The following is a 15,875-nucleotide window of genomic DNA, read 5'->3' on the forward strand; positions in this document are numbered from 1 at the left end:
GGATCCAGTGATCCAAATACTGAACTATCTTCTTCTCAGGAGAGGAAACAGAAAGAGAGCTTCATTTAAATCAAAGGATCTGCGAGTGAGAGTCAGATAATGAATGCTTTTTCCTACTACAAGTAGGAACTGGTAAAGAAAAGTAGCCATAACTCAAACTGGAGGTTTTTATTACTAGACTAGATTAGAAGTATTAATTGTTGAGTATTTTGAATACCTATAAATGAGCAGAAACATGAAATCTGCCCTAAATTTCATGTGTAGACATGGGAAGCCCCATAGAATAAATTAAATGTCATACTGAAACACAGTAAACTTTCTTCATTATTACATTTGTTCTAATTCATAATCTTGCATACATACAGAAAAATAGTGATCTTGAAAGAATAGAAGAGTTGCAATGTTGGGAAATTATATTACACTTTTCTTTTGATCCCTAGCTTATTATCTCCATCTTCATAGACAATAATTATACCCATTCTACTTGGCCCTTGCCATACTGAAGTAGAAAGTATTAAAGCCAAGCAAAAAAGAATAGTAGACAGGAAGATTTTTGTTTTATCTTTGAGATTTTATCTCTTCTCCAAAAGCCCTTTTACAACTTTTCTTGACTTAATATTTTGCCACTTATTTCTTCCTTTGTCTAGAGCTTTAGTAGGGGTGTTAAAATCAAGGAACCTTGATTAACCTACAGACTGAATCACACTTTACTAAACATCTGAAGTTAATGGTAATATTTGTAGAAAGACATAATCAGGTTCTTAATAAATAATAAAAAATAGATATTGCAAGTTAATGCAGTGTTTTTTAAATGGAAACACTCTAAATAATCTTATATAGAAGAATCTCTAAAACATTATCCAACTATGTTATTATCATTATCACTTCCAGTTTGTTTCCTGGGGACTCGTTGTCCTCTGAGTTTTGCTGAGCTTGGTTAGGCAATAGCTATATTTAGGCCTTTTATTAATTTCTCTAAACGTTGGGACTCCTTAAGACTATAGGAGAGAAAATGACAGAGAAGAATGGGTAGAGAGTATGATAGTAATAGAGAGGTATTAGAGAAAATTGTAATAAAGTAAAACAACATAGAACTCTTTGTAGAGCATATGGTAGAAAAACTGGAAGTCAATGCTTATAATGTGAACATGAGCAAAAGAGAAGGTGTGAATATCCAGCTTCATAAATTAGGTCTCATCAAATCCTCTAGAGTGATCCCATAATGCTCTCTCCAAAAACACTCTTCTCTTTTGACCTTAAGAGGAATTATGTGTCTAATACACACAAAGAAGTCAACATATTTTCTAAAGTCTCTCTCCCTCACACACACACACACATATACACACACAAATTTAGGGGGAGAAATCCCATTTTTAAATATTGTTGATCTCAGTGCTTTTATACTATTTAATAGTTCTTATTAGTTCAATGAAATTTCACTTATCATTTACAAAGTGATTTACATTACAACCTATATAAATGTTAGTACACAAGTATATTTGTATACAAAATATTTGTATTTCTATTTACTATAAAAGTTTGGTGCATATATTACTAAAAATTGTTGAAACATAATTAAGGAAATTGACTAAATCTTTATTAAACACGTCTAGCTGTGCTTCTAATTTTATCACAGTGACTCACACTGAAAGAATATCTGACTAGTTCAAGTCTTAACTCGGCCACTTAATAGCTTTGAGACTTTGGGGACAATCACTTACCTTTCTGAGTGTCTTCTGTATCTAACCTATGAAATAGAAATAGTGTTTCTTTCCCTGCTTAACTAATAGAGTTATTGAAGAATCAAGATAAGGAAACATATAAAGTAAAATAACATATAGATATTCCTTTATATTTGACGTTCTTTTTTTATTATATGACTTCATATTTTTTATATTCTTTTTCATTATTATGATTTTAAGTACACAAAAGTATTCAGTTGTGCTTCCCCTTTTCCATTGCTAGAAATTGTTTGTTGAGTGAATATATATTTTCAGACAACAGTAATGCATCAGGTACCACAGTTAAAGGCAAGTCATGAATTTGCAGGGAAAACAGGAATTTCAGTAGTTTTCTTTCATTCAGGAGAATGGGCCAAAATTGTTAGACTAGGGGCATAATAAGGAAGGAGTTTTATTTAAAAGAATGCTGAAAGGATTAGAAAGAAATTTCCTGAATATTCTGTTTCTACATCTTAGACTGCATTTTAGCTTTTGGAAAATAGACCTTACTATCTCAGTAGTAGAATAAAGTGAAATCCTTAAAACACAACAACATGCATTTAGCTTTTTTCTTATGGAACTTATGCACATCACAGGAGTCTGTTAAAGTAAAAAAGATACAGCATCTCTGACTAGAAGTGAGAATAATGTAATTCACAGATAAAATATGCAAACTCTTAAAGCAAATTTAGGGCTAGAGCTAAGCTTGAGACTTAGTTCATTTAATTCAACAGTAAATAAATTTTAGAAATAGCATAATATTAACTCTGAGAATCTCTCCCCCCTACACACACATGCCCTCTGAATCACAAGAAGTTGAACATATATGAGTAATTTGATGTTCATAAGCTGATGGGCAAGTTATCATCTTGGCTACAGTTTCAGCCCATTGTAATACATGATAGGCAAAATGTGTTAAAACCTCCCAAATAGAGCACAAACCACAAATGTTGACAGCCAAAAAAAAGGAAAAGTGACTTCTTGAGAAAACAATAAGCACTTGTCCAGTTTCCCAGTTTTAAAAATCATGAACTAAAAATGTTTGATGTAAAATTAGAAAGCAAGACAATGACCTTCTGACATCATATGCTTAGTTCATAGACAATATTTTTTTATAAGAAACATTACATATTTTTATTCCTGTAGGGCATGACCTATTCATAATGCTTCTTCCCTCGTTGGAGAATAATATAGTCTTATATAATTTTTTTTTTACCCCACAAATTAAATTAGGACATGTATGTACAGGTCAGTGAGGAAGTCCTAATATACAATCCTCTTCTGATTTTAAAAACTATCTCATCATTAATATTAATTAACACCTTATAATGTCTTCTATATGAATGATGTAGAAAGCATTTTCCAAAGGATAGGAGAAGTGTGTTCCATGAACTCCAGGAATTTGCAACTTGGAAAATTATTTCTATGTTTCATTTAGATTAGAAAAACTCCCTTTATTTAATGTCTTCAGCTTGAATTCCTGTTTCACTAGCTTTGATTTATTTTGCAGAAGGCTGTATCATGGGCTGAGAGAAAGGTAAATTTTTACTTTATTCTTAATATGATTACATTAACTTTTATGATATGGACCATCTACTTATGTTATAGGTGATTAGCTGGTATATTAATAAGATATTGTAAGTTTAGGTTGCAATTCAGATCTTTTGATTCTCAGTATACTAGGCCTCATAGACTGTAATAATTGTGCTTTTTGTTGCTGTTGTATTTGAAGTGGTTGCTGATTTATGTAGGATCTCTTGTAGTTTGAGTGTGGATTTTGGCATGACCTACTTCAATATAATTCTTATTAGTAACTCCATTGAAGTGTTAAATGATAAATCCTTTGAAATGTTTTCCTTGAGTAATCCTAACTTAACCATATTATGAAAATAGAAATAACTCTCCAAGGAGTGGCGTGTGTGTGTGTGTGTGTGTGTGCGTGCATGCGTGCTTTACTCTTTAGTCCTGAAGAGCGGATACTTTGGGCTTCCTTTTGTCTCTGGGAATGTTACTTAAAGATGTAGTTCAGGTTTTCCTATGTAATGCAAGGATTTGTGAGAATGCTTTTCCATCTCAGGGCATGTATATAAAATACAAATATCACAAGACTTAAATGATCCAGTTTCTTACTCTAAAGCAGAGTGTTAATACATCTTTATCCCACCACAAAATATGATGAGGATGAGGTACTCCAACTGTTAAATTGTGTCAGAAATAAAGTAGCTTGTCTCTAAACTTTAAGTGTATTTACACCTAAATTTTGAGACAGTGGGAGTCGTCTGCAAATATTATAAGTGATCATCTAACATGATCTCCACTGAAAACAAAGATAACAGTATATCTTAGCTAATTACAGACTGCCAAACCTAGGAAGTTTTGTAGATCATTATAACTAAGAAGGAATATAAAGAAGGAACACTGATGAAATTGCACAAAGGAAATGGATTCTTACCGTTATAACCAAGTGTTATAACCAACTGGACTGCCTTCCCTCATCTTCTCCACCTCCCCATCTCCCTTTACATCTTTCCATTTCAGAAGAAAGAGTGAATATTTTCATGATTATCTTTCTCTAATCAAGCTCCATTCTCTCTTAAGTGAACAATGAGGTAACAACCCAGTTGTACTTACGTGGTCTTACTGACGGAGATTCTTTAGCTGTCATGCGTACTGAGGATCTGCTGCCGCTTTTTTTTTTAAAATCTAATTTAGCTGAGGAAGAATTAACTCATAATTTACTTAATTTTCATAAGGAAAGGTAAAAGTTGTTTTTATTTAAATAAGCCATCATACTTTCAACAGCTTAAATTAGCTGATTTACTTTTTCCCATCGTAGTAATCCAGATTCTCCCATCTTTTGAAATAGAAACTGTCCTCACCCCATAACCTCAACGTAACTGTGAGTAAAACTCTTTCTAATTATATGACTGTATAGTGTGCATATTAGCATTGCTAATAAGCTTACTGTGGTGGATTTGTATCTTTAGTACTGATGTTCACAGAATGTCCATTGACATAATTGCAGCTCTGTACCAGTCCTTAGATGCTAGTGTATTTAAAACCACAAGTCTAAAATTCATACTGCATACCACAGCATATGGAAAAATTTTAAGCCATGTATAATTTTATATCACTAACTTGAGTTTTCATACAGTTTTTTTTATCCAAAACATTCATGGTACTACTGCTGTATTACACTGAATCTTTAGCTAAATAAAATTACAAATAAAACAGACTTGATCTCACTTGTTTTTGACATATTTCTATTTCTTCTCTGACTGAAGGACAATTATCTCTTCTGGGGAAGGTTTCTTAATCTATGTTAAAGAATAGATGATGATTTTGAAACATCATCTTCAAAAGCCTGTGCGAGATTATCATGATTGTTACAAATGAGTATCTATTAAATGTCCATTGGGTTCTTGACATTATACTAGGTGTTGGGAAGATTTCACTAAAGATTAACAATAGTAACATTCAGTTGTGGGCTAAAGTGTAAAAGGGAAGAGATTCATGTGCATGTAATTTTATACACATATAAACATGAAGAAAATTATTACATGATTAGATTGTATGTGTACATCTCAGCAAGTATATGGTATACTCCTAATGTAACATGAACATGACAGAAATATGATTAAAAAAGTGTATATGAAGTAATTTCTTTATTTGCTTTTGGAAACTGAAATAAATCCTTAGGTAAAACCTTGAAGCTAATGAGTTATTAAGAATAAAGCAGCTAAATCACAGTATTAGTTGGTTATGGAGACAGTAGTGTAGCATGGAGAATATAGTCAATGATTCTGTAACATTTTTCTGTGTTGATAGATAGTAACTGCTCTAGAGGGGGTGAGAATTTAATAACATAGGTAATCAGTGAACCACTGTGTTTTACATTTAAAACCAATATAAGATTGTATATCAATGATACTTCAATTGAAAAAAAGGAATAAAACAGAATAGCAGCAAATGATTAAGAATCATTTTATGTGCTACCCACATTTGGCACTGCCTTATTTAGTGGAAAATATAATTGAGTATAACTGTTGAAAGAAGAAAAGAGTTTAAGATGTTAAATACAATAAAAATAAGACTTTTGCAGGTCCACTGGCAATAAAATGACGTAACAAGAGTTTCATGTTGAAAGGCTAACTGTCACAGGAGGCAAATGGAAGGAAGCTTAGGGGAGGATTACCATGACTACTAAATAACTTCCCATAAAAAATAAATTAACAAATATTTATAATAAGGGATTTGAGAAAAATAATTAATGAAGGAAAGGATGCTGACAAAGAATAATCATTCATTCATTCGATCAGTCACTCAACACATTTATTATATATTGCTCTCTGCCAGACATTGTGCTAGGGCTATGTGAAGAATAAAAGGATTTATAAGAGAATTCCTGGACAGACGACCTAGTATTAACTTGAAAACTCTCCCGCTTCTAAACATCCAGAAACGGTAGATAAAATGCAGCAAATATCCTTTTGAATGTGTAGCTGTGCTTGTGAGAAAGTAAGGAAAATCCTCAAGACCTAAAAATGGAAAGGGCTTGAAAAATAGAGTGGTAAGCATGAGTAGTAACATGGTCTACCCTGGGAATGGGGGTGGGGAATGTCCTGGCTCTAAGGTATAGTTTTAATGGCCAGTCAAGACTGGGAGACAAGATTTGGAACTTACACAATGAAGGGAGTTACAACTGAGACACCAGTGTTAAGCAGGAACCCTAGGAGTTTTATCAAAGAGCAGGATATTTTGAAAAAAAATTTGCTCTGCATCATAGGCAGACCACAAGGAAGATTTTTTTTTCTCTCAACTTAGGCTCTCTTAAGTGGATAAAGAAGCGTTCCTGAGAATTTTTAACCATGGCATACCATTTTTTAAGTCTGAGATTTAAATTTACACTCCTTATATTCCATATGCTGAAAAATCAACATAAAAGAAGGAACAACATGGATATTCCCAAGATGCCTTACAAGAAACTAAGATAAAAACCATTCTAGAAGGATGCACCCTCAACTCAGGGCTATACTGTATTTCCTCAGAAAATGCACTACTTAACATGGACTAGCTTCCCAAAATATACAAGAAAACAGCCAATGTGAACGAGAATCTGTAGATCCATTATACACTAGGATTAGCCTCTATTCACTTCAGAGAGTTGAATAGAGAATGTAAGTAGAAAAGTATAAAATATTTTCAACAAAACACCAAAACATAAAAGGAGAACATTTAAAAATGAAAAAATATGGTGAATGAAGAGAGAATTAACAATCAGAAGATATGAGATTACCCTAAAGGTAGTACAGAGTTACGAAAACTATGAAGTGGAGTTTCACACACATGGCAAATAAAATGAGAAGATCCAACATACATTAATAGGAGTTCCAGATGGAGACCATGGAATAATGGAGAGAGACTGTTTGATGAAGAAGGGATCGAGAGTTTTCCCAGCAGTTTTGTAAGTACCTGAATTTCTGTATTAAATACTTTGTAACTTTAAATATCTGTAATGGTTTCTCTTTTCCTAGCCGACTCATAATTGACACATAATATTACCTGAGCCATTATTTAAGAATAAGAGCATAATTCAAAGACATATGCACCCCTATGTTTATCGCAGCACCATTTACAATAGCCAAGATATGAAAGCAACCTAAGTGTCCATCAGTAGATGAATGAATAAAGAAGATGTTTATTCAGCCAGAAGAAGAAAACAAATCCTACCATTTGCAACAACATGGATAAAGCTAGAGGGTATTATGCTCAGTGAAATAAGCCAGTTGGAGAAAGACAAGTACCAAATGGTTTCACTTATTTGTGGAATATAATAACAAAGCAAAAATGAAGGAACAAAATAGCAGCAGACTCACAGATTCCAAGAAGGGAGTAACAGTTACCAAAGGAAGGGATTGGGGAGGCTGGGTAGGGAGGGAGGGAGAAGGAGATTAAGGGGCTCTATAATTAGCACTCACAATATAGGTAGGTCACCGGGAAGGCAGTATAACATGGAGGAGACAAGTAATTACTCTATAGCATCTTACTATGCTGATAGACAGTGATTGCAATAGGGTGGCAGGGAGAAATTGATAATAGGGGGGAATCTAGTAACCACAATGTTGCTCATGTGAAACCTTCATAAGATGGTATATCAATGATACCTTAATTTTTTTAAAAAAGCATAATAAAGGCATTTTCAAAATAAGAAATGAGTTTATTTACTTATAGACTCTGAAAGAATTATTAAAGAATACTTCAAGTAATAGGAGAACAAGTCTATAAGAAGGAAGGGCATTATGATGACTGAGAAAACCAATTTCAAGAGATCATAAAAGATATGAGTTCATTTATACACCATCTTCAAAATGACAAAATGATAGTGAAAGAGAGCGTATCGATGGTTGTCTGGTATTAAGGATGGTTGGTGGGCAGAGAGGACTGGGATGATTATAAAGGAGTAGTATATGATGGAACATTCTATTCTGTATCTTGATTGCAGCGGTATTTACATGAATCTACACATGTGATAAAGTGACATAGAACTATACACACACACACACACACACACACACACACACTGAATCATTATAAATTCCTTGTTTTGGTATTTTGCCATATTTATTTTAAGATGTAACTATTAGGGGAAACTGAATAAAGGGTACATGGGACCTCCTTGTATTGTCTTTGCAACTTTTCTTGAATCTATAATTATCCCAAAATAAAAGTTCTTTAAAAGGAAAAATGAGAGTGGGACTGAAATACTGGACAATAATATCATGTAAGAAAGGGGAAGATTTTACCTTAAGAGTCCTAAACTCCTTATATTGAGAAGATATATTGATTACTTTAGATTTTAAGCAATTTTCTGTAATAAAAACTTTGGTGTATCCAAATAGGGACTCTGTGGCATCTTACTACACTGATGGGCAGTTGACTGCAATCGGGTATGGGGGGTGGGACTTGATAATAAGGGTGAATGTAATAACCACGTTGCTTTTCTTGTGAAACCTTCTTAAGAGTGTATGTCAATGATATCCTAATTTTAAAATGCTATTAACAAGAGGCAAAAAAAAAAAAAAAACAGGACATAGAAAAACAAAAAACTTTGGTGTATCCAATTAAATTATAAAATTATAATGCATGATTTCCAAACTAGTATAAAGAAATGGAAAAAGAACAAAGAAAATTTTATAGATAAATTTTATGTCTGGCAGTGTGGTTAACTAAGTACTAATAGGAATTTCCCTCTAAAAACAATTTAAAATGCTGAATAAATTTTTTATAAAGTATTTCATTCTGTCCATGAGTTGGTTAGAACATAGGAAACTATAAACTTAATGCTAAATGAAAGCAAGAATCTAAGTCAAATAAGCAAAACTCTGCAGCCAGGTTTCACCTTTGAACACACTTCCTAAACTAAGTTGAATCTTTAGTTTTTATGAGTACCTAAGGTCAAGGAACAGCAGTCAAAATCCAGAAACTGTCCAAGTAAATATTTCCTTAAAGCTGGGAACCCAGAGAAATAGAAGTGTAAGAAGGGTACAAAATGATTGCAATTCAAAGTTGAGTTCCCTCCAGTCTTCAGAAAGAAAGATTAGATAATTAGATATTTATTAAGTTCGGGCTGTGATAAAGTAGGTATGTATGCAGAAATTTATATAGAATTGCTAAGAAAAAGATAATGGCAAGTAATATCTATATATTTTTTAAACTTTGTAGAACTATATAAACTTCACTAGACTTTAAGGGAAAAGCTGCATTAGCAATAAAAACAAGTTACTATGTAAGTATAAAAGTTTCAACTCACTAGAAAGATACATTTCTAAATGTATACAATAAGAGTATTCTAAAAATAAATAAAGCAGACATTGACAGAACTCTAAGGAGAAATAGAAAAATTCACCATCCTATTTTGAAAGTGTTCAACAAACATCTCTCAATTTTTGCAAGATTCATCTAATATTAATAAGTTGATAACTTTATCTAGCCATTCATTAAAATCAGGAGCTAGACATACCTTATACATACTTTATAGATATTCTTTTTTATTCCCTCGATATAAACAATTTTTAAATTAAAAAAAAGCTTTATCAAATTAACAGAAGGCAGAAAAAGAAAAGTGAGTTCTAAGAAGACAATGTAAAAATATTAAGTACAAAATAATATGATAGAAATATGCTCAAGTATTACTTTTCAGAAGTGTAAAATACACTATTAAAAACAATATTGTCAAATTTTTAAGCATTCACCTACATTTTACTTATAAGAGGCATACTTGACACATTAGGACACAGATTAAAAGTAAAAAAGAGAAAATGAGGCAAATACTAATAAAAAGAAAGCGAATAGAATATATCACTATTAGATCCAATGTTATTTAAGGCAAAAGCTTTGTTAGAGAAAAACAGACTATGTATTACAAATGAGAAACTCTTAAGAAGAAATATGTAAGAAAAACTTGTATGTGCCTATTTTAAAAAGACACAAAACTATAAGCAACAAAAATCAACATAATTACATGAATAAAATGACAAATAGACAATCATATTGGGCGATTCAATACCCTTTTCTAAATAATTACCCAAGCATACAAATAAGGCTAGAAAAGATTTGAACAAGCAATTAACAGTATGATCTAGTGGATATATTTACACAATGATTCCAATAGTTTATAAATATTCTTTACAAATAAATATGTAATAATTGTAGACTTACCATATACTAGAACACAAAGTAAGTCTCAACAAAAGCTTAAGAAAAATCAGTATCACACTAACTGTATTTTCTAACCAGTAAAATTAGAATTCAAAAATAAAAAGGTAATCCAAAGCATCCCTTAACCTTGGAAATTAAAAAACACTCTTCTAAACTCCTGAGTCAGAAATAAAAATTGCAACAGAAGATTGAAAATATTTAGAATGATACAATAATAAAAATATGCTGTTTCAAAGTTGTGAGTTGAAACTAAGGAGGTGTCAAAAGGAAAAGTTTTTAGCTTAATATTCATCTCATAAAGAGGAAAACAGAAGAAAGTAAAGGGAAGGAAATAAAGTGCAGAAATCAAGAAATTAGAAAATCAAGATGGAATAAAAAGATTATTCTTTGAAGAGACTAATATAATAGACAAAGCAAAAGTAATCAAGGTAAGAAGAAATCCATAAACAATGAATATTAGGAATGAAAAGGGAGTTATACCTACAAGTGCATTAATATTTAAAAACATTGGAATACAATTGTGATCAAGGGTTACCTAGCTCTGCTCCTGCAGACCTATTTCCACTATTACCCTAGAGTTACAGATAATAATCATAGCTGACTTTTGAACTGTGAACTATGTTTATATTAGGCACCATCGCTTATGTTAAAAATGATACTTGATGAGTAAATCTCATTGGCCTGTAAATAAGCTATTAATACGTGGTAGGAAATCACAGCTCTAAATTTCCATGAGTGTAGTGACTTTAAGCTGCACCTGTAGAATTAGTAAAGGAAATATCGATGACTTCTGCACCTACCACCCATCCAGTGTGATCTTGTTCCCTCATATCTGAGATTAGCTCCTTTTTGATATGATAGCCTGTTGTGATTAGTACTCTTATTCAAGAGAAATGCCTGACATCCTGCCAGTATGCTGTGCATCCTGACCTGTATTCTGTTGAAAGAATTTGTGTCAAGAATACCCTATTCTTATGTGTCTAATATTAATTATGTGACTCTAATTGTTAGTTAAACTCAAAGAAGTTCCCCTAATAGGCATAAATTAGTTTATGCCAATAAATTTGAAAATTTAGCTGAAATGGACAGTTTCCCCCAAAAATGAAGCTTTTTAAATTGACTCAAGAGCAATTAGAAAATTTAAATAGACCTGCAACTCTGTAGGAAATTAATATACCTATAACTTTTTAAGAGATTAAATTTTTTTGTTCCTGGGAGAAATGATAAACAGTGAAAACAAAATCCAGAGCCTGGGAAAATCATTTTGATAACATGTAATAAAGGCAAAAATGCTCATACCCTATGGTAGAGCAATCCCCTTCTAGATATTACACTAAGGAAACTCATATATATGTACAGAGACATGTAAAAGAATGTTGGTAACATCATTGTAAGAGTGAATATTGGAAACCATCCATCAAAAAGAATAAATAAATCTATGATAGATTAATGTAAAAGAATATTATGTAGCCAGTTAATGAAGTAGAGCTATTTGCACTGATATAAACAAATATGGTAAACAATGTACAGCAAAGTAAGCCAAATATAATTGGGTATCTTTGGGATACCATTAATAAAAAGTTTTAAAATGAAGTCATAGTAAAAACATGCATGGGAATTTAGGATAATGGCTACTTTTAGCAGGGGAAGGGGTAGGGATGGGGAGAATGTATACAGTGCTTCAGTTTTATCCTTAATGTTTAATTTCCTCAGCTAGGTGCTAGTTAAAGTTCCTAACTTTTTGGAAGCATTAAATATTTTAATAAAGATATATAAAATGCAATGCCAATTTTGAGGTATATATATTACAACAAGGGCTATAAGATAATAAATCATATTAAAAGGTATTACATAATCACCATAAGAATAAGAAAAAAGCAGGTATTGTAAGATTTTAGATAAGTGAACAATGCCTTTTATGTTAGGGTGACAAAAGAAAGTTACATGGAGAGGGAAGCATTTCATCTAGGTAATATTCTGACAAACTTGTTTTTAGGGTTCTGTTTTGACCTTTCCCTTTCATTATATATTTAGTGAATTCGCTAATGACATACCTGCAAAAAGGCATAGCTGGCAAATCATGGGGTGGTATGTTTTAAGGCAAGGCAGGTAGATAAATCATTTGATTGGGGGTAATGGATTTGTGAAGCAAGTAGTAGACAATAAGGATATATGGATAGTTAGGGGTAAGATTGTGACAGGTCTTGAATGTCTTGTGTAGAAATTTAGAACTTACTTTTTAGGCCATTGTTTTTCAGTTGTTTTTTTTTAAACCACAATTCACAGGATACATTTACATTATGACTCAAAACACATGACTGAAAAAAGTTTCACAGATGATTATGCACCCTTAGAAAACACTATTCTTAGCAAATGGAAAGCAATTGAATACCTTCAAATAGCAAAATGAGATGCAAAAAAGAAAAGCCAAACACATATCCTACCATAGTTTGCAGTCTATTTTAAAGTGAAAAAATCCTGGATATAGGAAAACCAGATAAGAAGCTGTTGCATTAGACATAATGGTCTTATCAGTTGAAAACAGTTGAAAGAATTTTAAGAGGGAAATTAGCAGAACTTGTGACTTTTAGAGTCATAAAGAGCCATTATTACCAAGAGTATTACAAACTTTAACAAAAATGGAAGAGTATGGCATCTGGTCTTTGTCCTGAGGTGTTGAATTTTCATGACACATTGTAAAGGGGCATACTATGACATTTGAGGTTGGTAATCTGACTTTATAATTAGAGAAAGTGAAACCGAAAGCATTAGGATATTTAGTAAGGTACTTGGGGTCCTAATATGAAGCTGAAGTTGTAAACAAATAATTTGGGGATTGGTAGCATCATGTATATGGATGTTGAAAACTAGTAAGGCTAAATAGACTATATAATAGGCTATATATAGACACTTGTTGGTCATTAATTAAGTTAGGGCAAATAAAGCAGTAAATGCAAACTGGATGAGGATTGGGCTATGGTATTTTAAATAGCCTGACTTTAGAATGAAATACAGATATAAAAGGTGGTGAAGCATTCTTTTAATTCAATATGAAAATAAAAGTTAAAAACAGAATTTTTGAGAGAAAAGAGAACAACTATGGTGTCAGTTACAGAACTGAGTGTGAAGCAGTTTGCAGGGGGATATTTTATAATAGTGTACTGATGATTTTGTTCATATTGCAGAAAACTAGAGAAGAATAAAAAGGAAAAAGGGATGCTACCTTTTTTTTATTAAAGTATCATTGATATACATTCTTATGATTGCTTCACATACACAAAACAGTGGTTCATCGTTCACCCATATTATCAAGACCTCAGCCCCTCCACTGCGGTCACTGTCTATCAATGTAATAAGATATTACACAGTCAGTAATTGTGTTCTCTGGGCTGTACTACCATTCCAGTGACCCACCTATGTTTTGATTGCAAGGGATGTTACCTTTAAACACTCAAGCTGTTTCACTTATAAGAGATATGATAAAATTCCTTTGTCAAAAGAGAAACTACTATTTTAAATTGACTGAATTTTTATTCTGGGGTACATTAGCATCTTTAAGATGATATTCTAGCTTGATTTTTGTTTATTTTTTACCTCTTTCTATTCCCCTCAAGCTGATCACTTAAAAAACATTTTTTTTGAGATAATGATTCTATGTTCCCTTTATTTAGTTTTCCCCAATAGTCATATCTTGCAAAACTATAGTACCATATCGCAGCCAGGATTTTGACATTAACACATTCAAGATATGGAACATTTCCATTACCATAAAGATCCCTCATATTGCCTTTTATAACCACTCCTACTTTCCTTCTGCCTCCAACCCTCCTTAACTACTAACCTGTTCTCCATTGAGATAATTTTGTCATGTCAAAAATATAAGTGGCACATACAGTATGTAATTTTTCAGAATTCATTCTTTAATGAATTAATTGATGTCAGGAATCAATTCTGAAAAGTTGGCTTTTTTTTCATTCAGGCATAATTCTCTGGAGATTCATCAAGGTTTTTGGTTTATCAATAGTTCTTTCCATTTTATTGCTAAGTAGAATTCAGTGGTGTGGATGTACCACAGTTTGTTTATTCTTTGAAGAACTTCTGGGTTGTTTTGTTTTGAGCTATTTATGAGTAAAGCTGCTTTTAGTAGTTTACCGTGGCTGCCATAACAAAATACCACAAACTTGGGCTTAAAAGAATAGAGATTTATTCTCACAGTTCTCTGAGGTCTGGAGTCTGAAATCTGGCAGAACCCCACTCTCTCTGAAGGCTCAAGGGGCGAATCCATTCTTTGCCTCTTCCAGTTTTGCTGGCTTCCTTATCTTGTAGCCATATAACTCCAGGCTCTGCCTATCTTCACATCACCTTCTCTTCTGTCTGTCAAATGCCCCCTGTGTCTCCTATAAGGAGATTTGGATTTGGATTTAGGGTCCACTGGATAATCCAGAATGATCTCTTCATGTCAAGATCTTGCATCACATCTGTGAAAACCTTTCTCCCAAATAAGGTAACATTCATACATAATTTCCAGGAATTAGGACATGGACATATCTTTTTGGGAGTCATCGTTCAACCTACCGCTGCTCTAAACACTTGTGTATTTGTTTTTATTTGAACCTATGTCTTCATTTCATTGTGATAAATGCCTTGGAGTGCAATTGCTAGGTTTTATGGTAATTGCATGTTTAGGGTTTTTTCAGAAAATGTTAGACTCGTTTCCAGAGTTGCTCTACCATTTTACATTCCCACTAGTAATGTATACGTGATCCAGTTTCTCTGCATCCTGAGTAGCATTTGATGGTATTGCTATTTTTTTTATTTTTGTTAATCTGATAGATGTATGGTGTCTTATTGTGGTTTTAATTTGCATTTCTTTAATGGAGAATGGCTAATGATGCTGAGCATCTTTTCATGTGTTATTTGCCATCTGTGTATCTTCTTTGGGGAGATATCTCCTCATGTGTGTTGTCCATGTTCTAAGTGGATTATCTGCTTTTTTTAATGTTGAGTTTTAAGAGTTCTTTATATAGTCTAGATACTAATTCTTTGTCATATATTTTCTTCCTCTCTGTAGCTTTCCTTCTTCCTCATGACAGGATTTTTGCAGAGCAAATTGTTTTATTTTTTATGAGATTCATATGAGCAATTTTTCCTTTGGTAGATCATGTTTTTGGTGCCAAGTCTAAGAACTCTTTCCCTAGCCTTGGATCTGGAGGATTTCCTTGTTAAGTTTTTTTCTTAATAAGTTTTAAGAAATTTTACATTTAAGTCTATGATACATTTTGAATTTTTATTTTCAGGTGTGAGACTTAGATTGAGGTTCATTCTGTTGTTTATGGATATCCAGTTGCTCCAGCACCATTTGTTGAAAGGCTGTCTTTCCTCCACTTGAATCGCTATGTGACTTTGTCAAAATTCATTTGGGCATATTTGAGTGAG

Source organism: Manis pentadactyla, chromosome 15 (genome assembly GCF_030020395.1).
Source record: "Manis pentadactyla isolate mManPen7 chromosome 15, mManPen7.hap1, whole genome shotgun sequence".
Taxonomy (NCBI): Eukaryota; Metazoa; Chordata; class Mammalia; order Pholidota; family Manidae; genus Manis; species Manis pentadactyla.